The sequence below is a fragment of the Taudactylus pleione genome, unplaced genomic scaffold (assembly GCF_031769625.1).
Source record: "Taudactylus pleione unplaced genomic scaffold, aTauple2 ptg000967l, whole genome shotgun sequence".
Classification (NCBI taxonomy): domain Eukaryota; kingdom Metazoa; phylum Chordata; class Amphibia; order Anura; family Myobatrachidae; genus Taudactylus; species Taudactylus pleione.
Genome location: NW_028285368.1, coordinates 5770001 through 5785000, shown reverse-complemented (window position 1 = coordinate 5785000; position 15000 = coordinate 5770001). Strand labels below are relative to the sequence as shown.

At 37.3% G+C, this 15000-nt stretch overlaps 6 non-coding genes and 47 pseudogenes across 6 annotated transcripts; all 53 read right to left on the bottom strand.

Annotated features, from left to right (window-relative positions):
* Nucleotides 1-53: 53 nt before the first annotated feature.
* On the bottom strand, nt 54-172 carry LOC148456303 (5S ribosomal RNA). Its single transcript, XR_015873353.1, has one exon. It is a non-coding gene; the product is annotated as a 5S ribosomal RNA (ribosomal RNA).
* Nucleotides 173-288: 116 nt separating this feature from the next.
* LOC148456302 (5S ribosomal RNA) lies at nt 289-406 on the bottom strand (annotated as a pseudogene).
* Nucleotides 407-522: 116 nt separating this feature from the next.
* Nucleotides 523-641, bottom strand: LOC148456301 (5S ribosomal RNA; annotated as a pseudogene).
* A 338-nt stretch (nt 642-979) lies between these two features.
* Nucleotides 980-1098, bottom strand: LOC148456300 (5S ribosomal RNA; annotated as a pseudogene).
* Nucleotides 1099-1214: 116 nt separating this feature from the next.
* On the bottom strand, nt 1215-1333 carry LOC148456299 (5S ribosomal RNA; annotated as a pseudogene).
* Nucleotides 1334-1449: 116 nt separating this feature from the next.
* LOC148456298 (5S ribosomal RNA) lies at nt 1450-1568 on the bottom strand (annotated as a pseudogene).
* Nucleotides 1569-1684: 116 nt separating this feature from the next.
* On the bottom strand, nt 1685-1803 carry LOC148456297 (5S ribosomal RNA; annotated as a pseudogene).
* Nucleotides 1804-2389: 586 nt separating this feature from the next.
* On the bottom strand, nt 2390-2508 carry LOC148456296 (5S ribosomal RNA; annotated as a pseudogene).
* A 116-nt stretch (nt 2509-2624) lies between these two features.
* LOC148456295 (5S ribosomal RNA) lies at nt 2625-2743 on the bottom strand. Its single transcript, XR_015873410.1, has one exon. It is a non-coding gene; the product is annotated as a 5S ribosomal RNA (ribosomal RNA).
* Nucleotides 2744-3094: 351 nt separating this feature from the next.
* Nucleotides 3095-3213, bottom strand: LOC148456294 (5S ribosomal RNA; annotated as a pseudogene).
* A 116-nt stretch (nt 3214-3329) lies between these two features.
* On the bottom strand, nt 3330-3448 carry LOC148456293 (5S ribosomal RNA; annotated as a pseudogene).
* Nucleotides 3449-3563: 115 nt separating this feature from the next.
* On the bottom strand, nt 3564-3682 carry LOC148456292 (5S ribosomal RNA; annotated as a pseudogene).
* Nucleotides 3683-4033: 351 nt separating this feature from the next.
* LOC148456291 (5S ribosomal RNA) lies at nt 4034-4152 on the bottom strand (annotated as a pseudogene).
* A 116-nt stretch (nt 4153-4268) lies between these two features.
* Nucleotides 4269-4387, bottom strand: LOC148456290 (5S ribosomal RNA; annotated as a pseudogene).
* A 116-nt stretch (nt 4388-4503) lies between these two features.
* LOC148456289 (5S ribosomal RNA) lies at nt 4504-4622 on the bottom strand (annotated as a pseudogene).
* Nucleotides 4623-4738: 116 nt separating this feature from the next.
* On the bottom strand, nt 4739-4857 carry LOC148456288 (5S ribosomal RNA; annotated as a pseudogene).
* Nucleotides 4858-4973: 116 nt separating this feature from the next.
* On the bottom strand, nt 4974-5092 carry LOC148456287 (5S ribosomal RNA; annotated as a pseudogene).
* Nucleotides 5093-5208: 116 nt separating this feature from the next.
* Nucleotides 5209-5327, bottom strand: LOC148456286 (5S ribosomal RNA; annotated as a pseudogene).
* A 116-nt stretch (nt 5328-5443) lies between these two features.
* Nucleotides 5444-5562, bottom strand: LOC148456285 (5S ribosomal RNA; annotated as a pseudogene).
* Nucleotides 5563-5913: 351 nt separating this feature from the next.
* LOC148456284 (5S ribosomal RNA) lies at nt 5914-6032 on the bottom strand (annotated as a pseudogene).
* A 115-nt stretch (nt 6033-6147) lies between these two features.
* Nucleotides 6148-6265, bottom strand: LOC148456283 (5S ribosomal RNA; annotated as a pseudogene).
* Nucleotides 6266-6381: 116 nt separating this feature from the next.
* Nucleotides 6382-6500, bottom strand: LOC148456282 (5S ribosomal RNA; annotated as a pseudogene).
* Nucleotides 6501-6616: 116 nt separating this feature from the next.
* On the bottom strand, nt 6617-6735 carry LOC148456281 (5S ribosomal RNA; annotated as a pseudogene).
* Nucleotides 6736-7086: 351 nt separating this feature from the next.
* LOC148456280 (5S ribosomal RNA) lies at nt 7087-7205 on the bottom strand (annotated as a pseudogene).
* A 116-nt stretch (nt 7206-7321) lies between these two features.
* LOC148456279 (5S ribosomal RNA) lies at nt 7322-7440 on the bottom strand. The gene has a single exon (XR_015873919.1). It is a non-coding gene; the product is annotated as a 5S ribosomal RNA (ribosomal RNA).
* A 116-nt stretch (nt 7441-7556) lies between these two features.
* LOC148456278 (5S ribosomal RNA) lies at nt 7557-7675 on the bottom strand (annotated as a pseudogene).
* A 116-nt stretch (nt 7676-7791) lies between these two features.
* Nucleotides 7792-7910, bottom strand: LOC148456277 (5S ribosomal RNA; annotated as a pseudogene).
* Nucleotides 7911-8026: 116 nt separating this feature from the next.
* On the bottom strand, nt 8027-8144 carry LOC148456276 (5S ribosomal RNA; annotated as a pseudogene).
* A 116-nt stretch (nt 8145-8260) lies between these two features.
* On the bottom strand, nt 8261-8379 carry LOC148456275 (5S ribosomal RNA; annotated as a pseudogene).
* Nucleotides 8380-8495: 116 nt separating this feature from the next.
* Nucleotides 8496-8614, bottom strand: LOC148456274 (5S ribosomal RNA; annotated as a pseudogene).
* Nucleotides 8615-8965: 351 nt separating this feature from the next.
* LOC148456273 (5S ribosomal RNA) lies at nt 8966-9084 on the bottom strand. Its single transcript, XR_015873876.1, has one exon. It is a non-coding gene; the product is annotated as a 5S ribosomal RNA (ribosomal RNA).
* Nucleotides 9085-9200: 116 nt separating this feature from the next.
* On the bottom strand, nt 9201-9319 carry LOC148456272 (5S ribosomal RNA; annotated as a pseudogene).
* A 116-nt stretch (nt 9320-9435) lies between these two features.
* On the bottom strand, nt 9436-9554 carry LOC148456271 (5S ribosomal RNA; annotated as a pseudogene).
* A 116-nt stretch (nt 9555-9670) lies between these two features.
* On the bottom strand, nt 9671-9789 carry LOC148456270 (5S ribosomal RNA; annotated as a pseudogene).
* A 116-nt stretch (nt 9790-9905) lies between these two features.
* Nucleotides 9906-10024, bottom strand: LOC148456269 (5S ribosomal RNA; annotated as a pseudogene).
* Nucleotides 10025-10140: 116 nt separating this feature from the next.
* On the bottom strand, nt 10141-10259 carry LOC148456268 (5S ribosomal RNA; annotated as a pseudogene).
* Nucleotides 10260-10375: 116 nt separating this feature from the next.
* On the bottom strand, nt 10376-10494 carry LOC148456267 (5S ribosomal RNA; annotated as a pseudogene).
* Nucleotides 10495-10610: 116 nt separating this feature from the next.
* Nucleotides 10611-10729, bottom strand: LOC148456266 (5S ribosomal RNA; annotated as a pseudogene).
* Nucleotides 10730-11080: 351 nt separating this feature from the next.
* Nucleotides 11081-11199, bottom strand: LOC148456265 (5S ribosomal RNA; annotated as a pseudogene).
* Nucleotides 11200-11314: 115 nt separating this feature from the next.
* LOC148456264 (5S ribosomal RNA) lies at nt 11315-11432 on the bottom strand (annotated as a pseudogene).
* A 116-nt stretch (nt 11433-11548) lies between these two features.
* Nucleotides 11549-11667, bottom strand: LOC148456263 (5S ribosomal RNA; annotated as a pseudogene).
* Nucleotides 11668-11783: 116 nt separating this feature from the next.
* Nucleotides 11784-11902, bottom strand: LOC148456262 (5S ribosomal RNA; annotated as a pseudogene).
* A 351-nt stretch (nt 11903-12253) lies between these two features.
* Nucleotides 12254-12372, bottom strand: LOC148456261 (5S ribosomal RNA; annotated as a pseudogene).
* Nucleotides 12373-12488: 116 nt separating this feature from the next.
* On the bottom strand, nt 12489-12607 carry LOC148456260 (5S ribosomal RNA). The gene has a single exon (XR_015873917.1). It is a non-coding gene; the product is annotated as a 5S ribosomal RNA (ribosomal RNA).
* Nucleotides 12608-12723: 116 nt separating this feature from the next.
* LOC148456259 (5S ribosomal RNA) lies at nt 12724-12842 on the bottom strand (annotated as a pseudogene).
* Nucleotides 12843-12958: 116 nt separating this feature from the next.
* Nucleotides 12959-13077, bottom strand: LOC148456258 (5S ribosomal RNA; annotated as a pseudogene).
* Nucleotides 13078-13193: 116 nt separating this feature from the next.
* Nucleotides 13194-13311, bottom strand: LOC148456257 (5S ribosomal RNA; annotated as a pseudogene).
* Nucleotides 13312-13427: 116 nt separating this feature from the next.
* Nucleotides 13428-13546, bottom strand: LOC148456256 (5S ribosomal RNA; annotated as a pseudogene).
* Nucleotides 13547-13662: 116 nt separating this feature from the next.
* On the bottom strand, nt 13663-13781 carry LOC148456255 (5S ribosomal RNA; annotated as a pseudogene).
* A 351-nt stretch (nt 13782-14132) lies between these two features.
* Nucleotides 14133-14251, bottom strand: LOC148456254 (5S ribosomal RNA). The gene has a single exon (XR_015873875.1). It is a non-coding gene; the product is annotated as a 5S ribosomal RNA (ribosomal RNA).
* A 116-nt stretch (nt 14252-14367) lies between these two features.
* On the bottom strand, nt 14368-14486 carry LOC148456253 (5S ribosomal RNA; annotated as a pseudogene).
* A 116-nt stretch (nt 14487-14602) lies between these two features.
* LOC148456252 (5S ribosomal RNA) lies at nt 14603-14721 on the bottom strand (annotated as a pseudogene).
* Nucleotides 14722-14837: 116 nt separating this feature from the next.
* On the bottom strand, nt 14838-14956 carry LOC148456251 (5S ribosomal RNA; annotated as a pseudogene).
* Between the last annotated feature and the right edge of the window lie 44 nt (nt 14957-15000).

Sequence of the window (15000 nt, the reverse complement as noted above, 5' to 3'; positions counted from 1 at the left end):
GAAAAAATTAAATGTAAAATGTAATAGAAAAGAATGTTATCGCAGTATAAAATTACCTACAGCACCTGGTATTCCCAGGTGGTCTCCCATCCAAGTACTAACCAGACCCAACACTGCATAACTTCCAAGATCAGATGAGATTGGGCATGTCCAGTGTGGTTTGGCTGTAGGTGCTCAAAAACATTAACTTTAGACCTCTTTTACTTCTTAACTCAAGTAAATTCATTGATAAGTTGAAAAAATGAAATGTAAAATGTAATAGAAAAGAATGTTATGGCAGTATAAAATTACCTACAGCTCCTGGTATTCCCAGGTGGTCTCCCATCCAAGTACTAACAGGCCCAACACTGCATAGCTTCCAAGATCAGACGACATTGGGCATGTTCAGTGTGGTTTGGCTGTAGGTGCTCAGAAACATTAACTTTAGACCTCTATTACTTCTTAACTCAAGTAAATTCATTGATAAGTTGAAAAAATTAAATGTAAAATGTAATAGAAAAGAATGTTATGGCTGTATAAAATTACCTACAGCACCTGGTATTCCCAGGTGGTCTCCCATCTAAGTACAAACCAGGCCCAACACTGCATAGCTTCCAAGACCAGATGAGATTGGGCATGTGCAGTGTGGTTTGGCTGTAGGTGCTCAAAAGCATTAAATTTAGACCTCTATTACTTCTTAACTCAAGTAAATTCATTGATAAGTTGAAAAAATTAAATGTAAAATGTAATAGAAAAGAATTTTATGGCAGTATAAAAGTACCTACAGCACCTGGTATTCCCAGGTTGTCTCCCATCCAAGTACTAAAAATGCCCAACACTGCATAGCTTCCAAGATCAGATGACATTGGCCATGTCCAGTATGGTTTGGCTGCAGGTGCTCAAAAATATTAACTTTAGACCTCTTTTACTAAATTCATTGATAAGTTGAAAAAATTAAATGTAGAATGTAATAGAAAAGAATGTTATGGCAGTATAAAATTACCTACAGCACCTGGTATTCCCAGATGGTTTCCCATCCAAGTACTAACCAGGCCCAACACTGCATAGCTTCCAAGATCAGACGACATTGGCCATGTCCAGTGTGATTTGGCTGTAGTTTCTCAAAAATCTTAACTTTAGACCTCTTTTACTTCTTAACTCAAGTAAATTCATTGATAAGTTGAAAAAATTAAATGTAAAATGTAATAGAAAAGAATGTTATGGCAGTATAAAATTACCTACAGCACCTGGTATTCCCAGGTGGTCTCCCGTCCCAGTACTAACCAGGCCCAACAATGCATAGCTTCCAAGATCAGACGGGATTGGGCATGTCCAGTGTGGTATGGCTGTAGGAGCTCAAAAACATTAACTTTAGACCTCTATTACTTCTTAACTCAAGTAAATTCATTGATAAGTTGAAAAAATTAAATGTAAAATGTAATAGAAAAGAATGTTATGGCAGTATAAAATTACCTACAGCACCTGGTATCCCCAGGTGGTTTCCCATCCAAGTACTAACCAGGCCCAACACTGCATAGCTTCCAAGATCAGACGAGATTGGGCATGTCCAGTGTGGTTTGGCTGTAGGTGCCCAAAAACATTAACTTTAGACCTCTTTTACTTCTTAACTCAAGTAAATTCATTGATAAGTTGAAAAAATTAAATGTAAAATGTAATAGAAAAGAATGTTTTGGCTGTATAAAATTACTTACAGCACCTGGTATTTCCGGGTGGTCTCCCATCCAAGTACAAACCAGGCCCAACACTGCATAGCTTCCAAGACCAGACAAGATTGGGCATGTCCAGTGTGGTTTGGTTGTAGGTGCTCAAAATATTTAACTTTAGACCTCTATTACTTCTTAACTCAAGTAAATTCATTGATAAGTTGAAAAAATTAAAAGTAAAATGTAATAGAAAAGAATGTTATGGCAGTATAAAAGTACCTACAGCACCTGGTATTCCCAGGATGTCTCCCATCCACATACTAACCATGCCCAACACTGCATAGCTTCCAAGATAAGATGACATTGGCCATGTCCTGTATGGTTTGGCTGTAGGTGCTCAAAAATATTAACTTTAGACCTCTTTTACTTATTAACTCAAGTAAATTCATTGACAAGTTGAAAAAATTAAATGTAAAATGTAATAGAAAAGAATGTTATGGCAGTATAAAATTACCTACAGCACCTAGTATTTCCAGGTGGTTTCCCATCCAAGTACTATCCATGCCCAACACTGCATAGCTTCCAAGATCAGACGACATTGGCCATGTCCAGTGTGGTTTGGCTGTAGGTGCTCAAAAATATTAACTTTAGACCTCTTTTACTTCTTAACTCAAGTAAATTCATTGATAAGTTGAAAAAATTAAATGTAAAATGTAATAGAAAAGAATGTTATGGCAGTATAAAATTACCTACTGCACCTGGTTTTCCCAGGTGGTTTCCCATCCAAGTACTGACAAGGCCCAACACTGCATAGCTACCAAGATCAGACGAGATTGGGCATGTCCTGTGTGGTTTGGCTGTAGGTGCTCAAAAACTTTAACTTAAGACCTCTATTACTTCTTAACTCAAGTAAATTCATTGATAAGTTGAAAAAATGTAATCTAAAATGTAATAGAAAAGAATGTTTTGGCTGTATAAAATTACCTACAGCACCTGGTATTCCCAGGTGGTCTCCCATCCAAGTACTAACCAGGCCCAACAATGCTTAGCTTCCAAGATCAGACGAGATTGGGCATGTCCAGTGTGGTTTAGCTGTAGGTGCTCAAAATACTTAACTTTAGACCTCTATTACTGCTTAACTCAAGTAAATTCATTGATAAGTTGAAAAAATTAAAATTAAAATGTAATAGAAAAGAATGTTATGGCAGTATAAAAGTACCTACAGCACCTGGTATTCCCAGGATGTCTCCCATCCACGTACTAACCATGCCCAACACTGCATAGCTTCCAAGATAAGATGACATTGGCCATGTCCTGTATGGTTTGGCTGTAGGTGCTCAAAAATATTAACTTTAGACCTCTTTTACTTATTAACTCAAGTAAATTCATTGACAAGTTGAAAAAATTAAATGTAAAATGTAATAGAAAAGAATGTTATGGCAGTATAAAATTACCTACAGCACCTAGTATTCCCAGGTGGTTTCCCATCCAAGTACTGACCAGACCCAACACTGCATAGCTACCAAGATCAGACGAGATTGGGCATGTCCAGTGTGGTTTGGCTGTAGGTGCTCAAAAACTTTAACTTAAGACCTCTATTACTTCTTAACTCAAGTAAATTCATTGATAAGTTGAAAAAATTAAATGTAAAATGTAATAGAAAAGTATGTTATGGCAGTATAAAATTACCTACTGCACCTGGTATTCCCAGGTGGTCTCCCATCCAAATACTAACCAGGCCCAACACTGCATAACTTCCAAGATCAGACGAGATTGGGCATGTCCAGTGTGGTTTGGCTGTAGGTACGAAAAAACATTAACTTTAGACCTCTTTTACTTCTTAACTCATGTAAATTCAATGATAAGTTGAAAAATTAAATGTAAAATGTAATAGAAAAGAATGTTATGGCAGTATAAAATTACCTACAGCTCCTGGTATTCCCAGGTGGTCTCCCATCCAAGTACTAACCAGGCCCAACACTGCATAGCTTCCAAGATCAGACGAGATTGGGCATGTCCAGTGTGGTTTGGCTGTAGGTGCTCAAAAGCATTAAATTTAGACCTCTATTACTTCTTTACTCAAGTAAATTCATTGATAAGTTGAAAAAATTAAATGTAAAATGTAATAGAAAAGAATGTTATGGCAGTATAAAACTACCTACAGCACCTGGTATTCCCAGGTTGTCTCCCATCCAAGAACTAACCATGCCCAACACTGCATTGCTTCCAAGATCAGATGACATTGGCCATGTCCAGTATGGTTTGGTTGCAGGTGCTCAAAAATATTAACTTTAGACCTCTTTTACTTCTTATCTCAAGTAAATTCATTGATAAGTTGAAAAAATGTAATGTAAAATGTAATAGAAAAGAATGTTATTGCTATATAAAATTACCTACAGCACCTGGTATTCCCAGGTGGTCTCCTGTCCCAGTACTAACCAGGCCCAACACTGCATAGCTTCCAAGATCAGGCGAGATTGGGCATGTCCAGTGTGGTTTGGCTGTAGGAGCTCAAAAACATTAACTTTAGCCCTCTATTACTTCTTAACTCAAGTAAATTCATTGATAAGTTGAAAAAATTAAATGTAAAATGTAATAGAAAACAATGTTATGGCAGTATAAAATTACCTACAGCACCTGGTATTCCCAGGTGGTTTCCCATCCAAGTACTAACCAGGCCCAACACTGCATAGCTTCCAAGATCAGACGAGATTGGGCATGTCCAGTGTGGTTTTGCTGTAGGTGCCCAAAAATGTTAACTTTAGACCTCTTTTACTTCTTAACTCAAGTAAATTCATTGATAAGTTGAAAAAATTAAATGTAAAATGTAATAGAAAAGAATGTTTTGGCTGTATAAAATTACCTACAGCACCTGGTATTTCCAGGTGGTCTCCCATCCAAGTACAAACCAGGCCCGACACTGCATAGCTTCCAAGACCAGATGAGATTGGGCATGTCCAGTGTGGTTTGGCTGTAGGTGCTCAAAAACATTAACTTTAGAACTCTTTTACTTCTTAACTCAAGTAAATTCTTTGATAAGTGGAAAAAATTTAATGTAAAATGTAATAGAAAAGAAGGTTATGGCTGTATAAAATTACCTACAGCACCTGGTATTCCCAGGTGGTCTCGAATCCAAGTACTAACCAGGCCCAACACTGCATAGTTTCCAAGATCAGACGAGATTGGGCATGTCCAGTGTGGATTGGCTGTAGGTGCTCAAATACATTAACTTTAGACCTCTTTTACTTCTTTACTCAAGAAAATTCATTGATAAGTTGAAAAAATTAAATGTAAAATGTAATAGAAAAGAATGTTATGGCTGCATAAAAATACCTACAGCACCTGGTATTCCCAGGTGGTCTCCCAACCAAGTACTAACCAGGCCCAACACTGCATAGCTTCCAAGATCAGACGAGATTGGGCATGTCCAGTGTGGTTAGAGTGTAGGTGCTCAAAAGCATTAAATTTAGACGTCTATTACTTCTTAACTCATGTAAATTCATTGATAAGTTGAAAAAATGAAATGTAAAATGTAATAGAAAAGAATGTTATGGCAGTATAAAATTACCTACAGCACCTGGTATTCCCAGGTGGTCTCCCATCCAAGTACTAACCAGACCCAACACTGCATAGCTTCCAAGATCAGACGAGATTGGGCATGTCCAGTGTGGTTTGACTGTAGGTGCTCAAATAAATTAACTTTAGACCTCTTTTACTTCTTTACTCAAGTAAATTCATTGATAAGTTGAAAAAATTAAATGTAAAATGTAATAGAAAAGAATGTTATGGCTGCATAAAAATACCTACAGCACCTGGTATTCCCAGGCGGTCTCCCAACCAAGTACTACCCAAGCCCAACACTGCATAGCTTCCAAGATCAGATGAGATTGGGCATGTCCAGTGTGGTTTGGCTGTAGGTGCTCAAAAGCATTAAATTTAGACGTCTATTACTTCTTAACTCATGTAAATTCATTGATAAGTTGAAAAAATTAAATGTAAAATGTAATTGAAAAGAATGTTATGGCAGTATAAAATTACCTACAGCACCTGGTATTCCCAGGTGGACTCCCATCCACATAATAACCATGCCGAACACTGCATAGCTTCCAAGATCAGACGACATTGGCCATGTCCAGTGTGGTTTGGCTGTAGGTGCTCAAAAACATTAACTTTAGACCTCTTTTACTTCTTAACTCAAGTATATTCATTGATAAGTTGAAAAAATTAAATGTAAAATGTAATAGAAAAGAATGTTATCGCAGTATAAAATTACCTACAGCACCTGGTATTCCCAGGTGGCCTCCCATCCAAGTACTAACCAGACCCAACACTGCATAACTTCCAAGATCAGACGAGATTGGGCATGTCCAGTGTGGTTTGGCTGTAGGTGCGCAAAAATATTAACTTTAGACCTCTTTTACTTCTTAACTCATGTAAATTCAATGATAAGTTGAAAAATGAAATGTAAAATGTAATAGAAAAGAATGTTATGGCAGTATAAAATTACCTACAGCTCCTGGTATTCCCAGGTGGTCTCCCATCCAAGTACTAACAGGCCCAACACTGCATAGCTTCCAAGATCAGACGACATTGGGCATGTCCAGTGTGGTTTGGCTGTAGGTGCTCAGAAACATTAACTTTAGACCTCTATTACTTCTTAACTCAAGTAAATTCATTGATAAGTTGAAAAAATTAAATGTAAAATGTAATAGAAAAGAATGTTATGGCAGTATAAAATTACCTACAGCACCTGGTATTCCCAGGTGGTCTCCCATCCAAGTACTAACCAGGCCCAACACTGCATAGCTTCCAAGATAAGACTAGATTGGGCATGTCCAGTGTGGTTTGGCTGTAGGTGCTCAAAAAAATTAACTTTAGGCCTCTTTTACTTCTTAACTCAAGTAAATTCATTGATAAGTTGAAAAAATTAAATGTAAAATGTAATAGAAAAGAATGTTATGGCTGTATAAAATTACCTACAGCACCTGGTATTTCCAGGTGGTCTCCCATCTAAGTACAAACCAGGCCCAACACTGCATAGCTTCCAAGACCAGACGAGATTGGGCATGTGCAGTGTGGTTTGGCTGTAGGTGCTCAAAAGCATTAAATTTAGACCTCTATTACTTCTTAACTCAAGTAAATTCATTGATAAGTTGAAAAAATTAAATGTAAAATGTAATAGAAAAGAATTTTATGGCAGTATAAAAGTACCTACAGCACCTGGTATTCCCAGGTTGTCTCCCATCCAAGTACTAAAAATGCCCAACACTGCATAGCTTCCAAGATCAGATGACATTGGCCATGTCCAGTATGGTTTGGCTGCAGGTGCTCAAAAATATTAACTTTAGACCTCTTTTACTTCTTAACTCAAGTAAATTCATTGATAAGTTGAAAAAATTAAATGTAAAATGTAATAGAAAAGAATGTTATGGCAGTATAAAATTACCTACAGCACCTGGTATTCCCAGATGATTTCCCATCCAAGTACTAACCAGGCCCAACACTGCATAACTTCCAAGATCAGACGACATTGGCCATGTCCAGTGTGGTTTGGCTGTAGTTTCTCAAAAATCTTAACTTTAGACCTCTTTTACTTCTTAACTCAAGTAAATTCATTGATAAGTTGAAAAAATTAAATGTAAAATGTGATAGAAAAGAATGTTATGGCAGTATAAAATTACCTACAGCACCTGGTATTCCCAGGTGGTCTCCCGTCCCAGTACTAACCAGGCCCAACACTGCATAGCTTCCAAGATCAGACGAGATTGGGCATGTCCAGTGTGGTATGGCTGTAGGAGCTCAAAAACATTAACTTTTGACCTCTATTACTTCTTAACTCAAGTAAATTCATTGATAAGTTGAAAAAATTAAATGTAAAATGTAATAGAAAAGAATGTTATGGCAGTATAAAATTACCTACAGCACCTGGTATTCCCAGGTGGTTTCCCATCCAAGTACTAACCAGGCCCAACACTGCATAGCTTCCAAGATCAGACGAGATTGGGCAAGTCCAGTGTGGTTTGGCTGTAGGTGCCCAAAAACATTAACTTTAGACCTCTTTTACTTCTTAACTCAAGTAAATTCATTGATAAGTTGAAAAAATTAAATGTAAAATGTAATAGAAAAGAATGTTTTGGCTGTATAAAATTACCTACAGCACCTGGTATTTCCAGGTGGTCTCCCATCCAAGTACAAACCAGGCCCAACACTGCATAGCTTCCAAGACCAGACAAGATTGGGCATGTCCAGTGTGGTTTGGCTGTAGGTGCTCAAAAACATTAACTTTAGACCTCTATTACTTCTTAACTCAAGTAAATTCATTGATAAGTTGAAAAAATTAAATGTAAAATGTAATAGAAAAGAATGTTATGGCAGTATAAAATTACCTACAGCACCTGGTATTCCCAGGTGGTCTCCCATCCAAGTACTAACAGGCCCAACACTGCATAGCTTCCAAGATCAGACGACATTGGGCATGTCCAGTGTGGTTTGGCTGTAGGTGCTCGGAACCATTAACTTTAGACCTCTATTACTTCTTAACTCAAGTAAATTCATTGATAAGTTGAAAAAATTAAATGTCAAATGTAATAGAAAAGAATGTTATGGCAGTATAAAATTACCTACAGCACCTGGTATTCCCAGGTGGTCTCCCATCCAAGTACTAACCAGGCCCAACACTGCATAGCTTCCAAGATCAGACTAGATTGGGCATGTCCAGTGTGGTTTGGCTGTAGGTGCTCAAAAAAATTAACTTTAGGCCTCTTTTACTTCTTAACTCAAGTAAATTCATTGATAAGTTGAAAAAATTAAATGTAAAATGTAATAGAAAAGAATGTTTTGGCTGTATAAAATTACCTACAGCACCTGGTATTTCCAGGTGGTCTCCCATCTAAGTACAAACCAAGCCCAACACTGCATAGCTTCCAAGACCAGACGAGATTGGGCATGTGCAGTGTGGTTTGGCTGTAGGTGCTCAAAAGCATTAAATTTAGACCTCTATTACTTCTTAACTCAAGTAAATTCATTGATAAGTTGAAAAAATTAAATGTAAAATGTAATAGAAAAGAATTTTATGGCAGTATAAAAGTACCTACAGCACCTGGTATTCCCAGGTTGTCTCCCATCCAAGTACTAAAAATGCCAAACACTGCATAGCTTCCAAGATCAGATGACATTGGCCATGTCCAGTATGGTTTGGCTGCAGGTGCTCAAAAATATTAACTTTAGACCTCTTTTACTTCTTAACTCAAGTAAATTCATTGATAAGTTGAAAAAATTAAATGTAAAATGTAATAGAAAAGAAAGTTATGGCAGTATAAAATTACCTACAGCACCTGGTATTCCCAGATGGTTTCCCATCCAAGTACTAACCAGGCCCAACACTGCATAGCTTCCAAGATCAGACGAGATTGGGCATGTCCAGTGTGGTATGGCTGTAGGAGCTCAAAAACATTAACTTTAGACCTCTATTACTTCTTAACTCAAGTAAATTCATTGATAAGTTGAAAAAACTAAATGTAAAATGTAATAGAAAAGAATGTTATGGCAGTATAAAATTACCTACAGCACCTGGTATTTCCAGGTGGTCTCCCATCCAAGTACAAACCAGGCCCAACACTGCATAGCTTCCAAGACCAGACAAGATTGGGCATGTCCAGTGTGGTTTGGCTGTAGGTGTTCAAAAACATTAACTTTAGCCCTCTATTACTTCTTAACTCAAGTAAATTCATTGATAAGTTGAAAAAATTAAATGTAAAATGTAATAGAAAACAATGTTATGGCAGTATAAAATTACCTACAGCACCTGGTATTCCCAGGTGGTTTCCCATCCAAGTACTAACCAGGCCCAACACTGCATAGCTTCCAAGATCAGACGAGATTGGGCATGTCCAGTGTGGTTTTGCTGTAGGTGCCCAAAAATGTTAACTTTAGACCTCTTTTACTTCTTAACTCAAGTAAATTCATTGATAAGTTGAAAAAATTAAATGTAAAATGTAATAGAAAAGAATGTTTTGGCTGTATAAAATTACCTACAGCACCTGGTATTTCCAGGTGGTCTCCCATCCAAGTACAAACCAGGCCCGACACTGCATAGCTTCCAAGACCAGATGAGATTGGGCATGTCCAGTGTGGTTTGGCTGTAGGTGCTCAAAAACATTAACTTTAGAACTCTTTTACTTCTTAACTCAAGTAAATTCTTTGATAAGTGGAAAAAATTTAATGTAAAATGTAATAGAAAAGAAGGTTATGGCTGTATAAAATTACCTACAGCACCTGGTATTCCCAGGTGGTCTCCCATCCAAGTACTAACCAGGCCCAACACTGCATAGTTTCCAAGATCAGACGAGATTGGGCATGTCCAGTGTGGATTGGCTGTAGGTGCTCAAATACATTAACTTTAGACCTCTTTTACTTCTTTACTCAAGAAAATTCATTGATAAGTTGAAAAAATTAAATGTAAAATGTAATAGAAAAGAATGTTATGGCTGCATAAAAATACCTACAGCACCTGGTATTCCCAGGTGGTCTCCCAACCAAGTACTAACCAGGCCCAACACTGCATAGCTTCCAAGATCAGACGAGATTGGGCATGTCCAGTGTGGTTAGAGTGTAGGTGCTCAAAAGCATTAAATTTAGACGTCTATTACTTCTTAACTCATGTAAATTCATTGATAAGTTGAAAAAATGAAATGTAAAATGTAATAGAAAAGAATGTTATGGCAGTATAAAATTACCTACAGCACCTGGTATTCCCAGGTGGTCTCCCATCCAAGTACTAACCAGACCCAACACTGCATAGCTTCCAAGATCAGACGAGATTGGGCATGTCCAGTGTGGTTTGACTGTAGGTGCTCAAATAAATTAACTTTAGACCTCTTTTACTTCTTTACTCAAGTAAATTCATTGATAAGTTGAAAAAATTAAATGTAAAATGTAATAGAAAAGAATGTTATGGCTGCATAAAAATACCTACAGCACCTGGTATTCCCAGGCGGTCTCCCAACCAAGTACTACCCAAGCCCAACACTGCATAGCTTCCAAGATCAGATGAGATTGGGCATGTCCAGTGTGGTTTGGCTGTAGGTGCTCAAAAGCATTAAATTTAGACGTCTATTACTTCTTAACTCATGTAAATTCATTGATAAGTTGAAAAAATTAAATGTAAAATGTAATTGAAAAGAATGTTATGGCAGTATAAAATTACCTACAGCACCTGGTATTCCCAGGTGGACTCCCATCCACATAATAACCATGCCGAACACTGCACAGCTTCCAAGATCAGACGACATTGGCCATGTCCAGTGTGGTTTGGCTGTAGGTGCTCAAAAACATTAACTTTAGACCTCTTTTACTTCTTAACTCAAGTATATTCATTGATAAGTTGAAAAAATTAAATGTAAAATGTAATAGAAAAGAATGTTATCGCAGTATAAAATTACCTACAGCACCTGGTATTCCCAGGTGGCCTCCCATCCAAGTACTAACCAGACCCAACACTGCATAACTTCCAAGATCAGACGAGATTGGGCATGTCCAGTGTGGTTTGGCTGTAGGTGCGCAAAAATATTAACTTTAGACCTCTTTTACTTCTTAACTCATGTAAATTCAATGATAAGTTGAAAAATGAAATGTAAAATGTAATAGAAAAGAATGTTATGGCAGTATAAAATTACCTACAGCTCCTGGTATTCCCAGGTGGTCTCCCATCCAAGTACTAACAGGCCCAACACTGCATAGCTTCCAAGATCAGACGACATTGGGCATGTCCAGTGTGGTTTGGCTGTAGGTGCTCAGAAACATTAACTTTAGACCTCTATTACTTCTTAACTCAAGTAAATTCATTGATAAGTTGAAAAAATTAAATGTAAAATGTAATAGAAAAGAATGTTATGGCAGTATAAAATTACCTACAGCACCTGGTATTCCCAGGTGGTCTCCCATCCAAGTACTAACCAGGCCCAACACTGCATAGCTTCCAAGATAAGACTAGATTGGGCATGTCCAGTGTGGTTTGGCTGTAGGTGCTCAAAAAAATTAACTTTAGGCCTCTTTTACTTCTTAACTCAAGTAAATTCATTGATAAGTTGAAAAAATTAAATGTAAAATGTAATAGAAAAGAATGTTATGGCTGTATAAAATTACCTACAGCACCTGGTATTTCCAGGTGGTCTCCCATCTAAGTACAAACCAGGCCCAACACTGCATAGCTTCCAAGACCAGACGAGATTGGGCATGTGCAGTGTGGTTTGGCTGTAGGTGCTCAAAAGCATTAAATTTAGACCTCTATTACTTCTTAACTCAAGTAAATTCATTGATAAGTTGAAAAAATTAAATGTAAAATGTAATAGAAAAGAATTTTATGGCAGTATAAAAGTACCTACAGCACCTGGTATTCCCAGGTTGTCTCCCATCCAAGTACTAAAAATGCCCAACACTGCATAGCTTCCAAGATCAGATGACATTGGCCATGTCCAGTATGGTTTGGCTGCAGGTGCTCAAAAATATTAACTTTAGACCTCTTTTACTTCTTAACTCAAGTAAATTCATTGATAAGTTGAAAAAATTAAATGTAAAATGTAATAGAAAAGAATGTTATGGCAGTATAAAATTACCTACAGCACCTGGTATTCCCAGATGATTTCCCATCCAAGTACTAACCAGGCCCAACACTGCATAACTTCCAAGATCAGACGACATTGGCCATGTCCAGTGTGGTTTGGCTGTAGTTTCTCAAAAATCTTAACTTTAGACCTCTTTTACTTCTTAACTCAAGTAAATTCATTGATAAGTTGAAAAAATTAAATGTAAAATGTGATAGAAAAGAATGTTATGGCAGTATAAAATTACCTACAGCACCTGGTATTCCCAGGTGGTCTCCCGTCCCAGTACTAACCAGGCCCAACACTGCATAGCTTCCAAGATCAGACGAGATTGGGCATGTCCAGTGTGGTATGGCTGTAGGAGCTCAAAAACATTAACTTTAGACCTCTATTACTTCTTAACTCAAGTAAATTCATTGATAAGTTGAAAAAATTAAATGTAAAATGTAATAGAAAAGAATGTTATGGCAGTATAAAATTACCTACAGCACCTGGTATTCCCAGGTGGTTTCCCATCCAAGTACTAACCAGGCCCAACACTGCATAGCTTCCAAGATCAGACGAGATTGGGCAAGTCCAGTGTGGTTTGGCTGTAGGTGCCCAAAAACATTAACTTTAGACCTCTTTTACTTCTTAACTCAAGTAAATTCATTGATAAGTTGAAAAAATTAAATGTAAAATGTAATAGAAAAGAATGTTTTGGCTGTATAAAATTACCTACAGCACCTGGTATTTCCAGGTGGTCTCCCATCCAAGTACAAACCAGGCCCAACACTGCATAACTTCCAAGACCAGACAAGATTGGGCATGTCCAGTGTGGTTTGGCTGTAGGTGCTCAAAAACATTAACTTTAGACCTCTATTACTTCTTAACTCAAGTAAATTCATTGATAAGTTGAAAAAATTAAATGTAAAATGTAATAGAAAAGAATGTTATGGCAGTATAAAATTACCTACAGCACCTGGTATTCCCAGGTGGTCTCCCATCCAAGTACTAACAGGCCCAACACTGCATAGCTTCCAAGATCAGACGACATTGGGCATGTCCAGTGTGGTTTGGCTGTAGGTGCTCAGAACCATTAACTTTAGACCTCTATTACTTCTTAACTCAAGTAAATTCATTGATAAGTTGAAAAAATTAAATGTCAAATGTAATAGAAAAGAATGTTATGGCAGTATAAAATTACCTACAGCACCTGGTATTCCCAGGTGGTCTCCCATCCAAGTACTAACCAGGCCCAACACTGCATAGCTTCCAAGATCAGACTAGATTGGGCATGTCCAGTGTGGTTTGGCTGTAGGTGCTCAAAAAAATTAACTTTAGGCCTCTTTTACTTCTTAACTCAAGTAAATTCATTGATAAGTTGAAAAAATTAAATGTAAAATGTAATAGAAAAGAATGTTTTGGCTGTATAAAATTACCTACAGCACCTGGTATTTCCAGGTGGTCTCCCATCTAAGTACAAACCAAGCCCAACACTGCATAGCTTCCAAGACCAGACGAGATTGGGCATGTGCAGTGTGGTTTGGCTGTAGGTGCTCAAAAGCATTAAATTTAGACCTCTATTACTTCTTAACTCAAGTAAATTCATTGATAAGTTGAAAAAATTAAATGTAAAATGTAATAGAAAAGAATTTTATGGCAGTATAAAAGTACCTACAGCACCTGGTATTCCCAGGTTGTCTCCCATCCAAGTACTAAAAATGCCAAACACTGCATAGCTTCCAAGATCAGATGACATTGGCCATGTCCAGTATGGTTTGGCTGCAGGTGCTCAAAAATATTAACTTTAGACCTCTTTTACTTCTTAACTCAAGTAAATTCATTGATAAGTTGAAAAAATTAAATGTAAAATGTAATAGAAAAGAAAGTTATGGCAGTATAAAATTACCTACAGCACCTGGTATTCCCAGATGGTTTCCCATCCAAGTACTAACCAGGCCCAACACTGCATAGCTTCCAAGATCAGACGAGATTGGGCATGTCCAGTGTGGTATGGCTGTAGGAGCTCAAAAACATTAACTTTAGACCTCTATTACTTCTTAACTCAAGTAAATTCATTGATAAGTTGAAAAAACTAAATGTAAAATGTAATAGAAAAGAATGTTATGGCAGTATAAAATTACCTACAGCACCTGGTATTCCCAGGTGGTTTCCCATCCAAGTACTAACCAGGCCCAACACTGCATAGCTTCCAAGATCAGACGAGATTGGGCAAGTCCAGTGTGGTTTGGCTGTAGGTGCCCAAAAACATTAACTTTAGACCTCTTTTACTTCTTAACTCAAGTAAATTCATTGATAAGTTGAAAAAATTAAATGTAAAATGTAATAGAAAAGAATGTTTTGGCTGTATAAAATTACCTACAGCACCTGGTATTTCCAGGTGGTCTCCCATCCAAGTACAAACCAGGCCCAACACTGCATAGCTTCCAAGACCAGACAAGATTGGGCATGTCCAGTGTGGTTTGGCTGTAGGTGTTCAAAAACATTAACTTTAGACCTCTATTACTTCTTAACTCAAGTAAATTCATTGATAAGTTGAAAAAATTAAATGTAAAATGTAATAGAAAAGAATGTTATGGCAGTATAAAATTACCTACAGCACCTGGTATTCCCAGTTGGTCTCCCATCCAAGTACTAACCAGGCCCAACACTGCATAGCTTCCAAGATCAGACTAGATTGGCCATGTCCAGTGTGGTTTGGCTGTAGGTGCTCAAAAACATTAACTTTAGACATCTTTTACTTCTTAATTCAA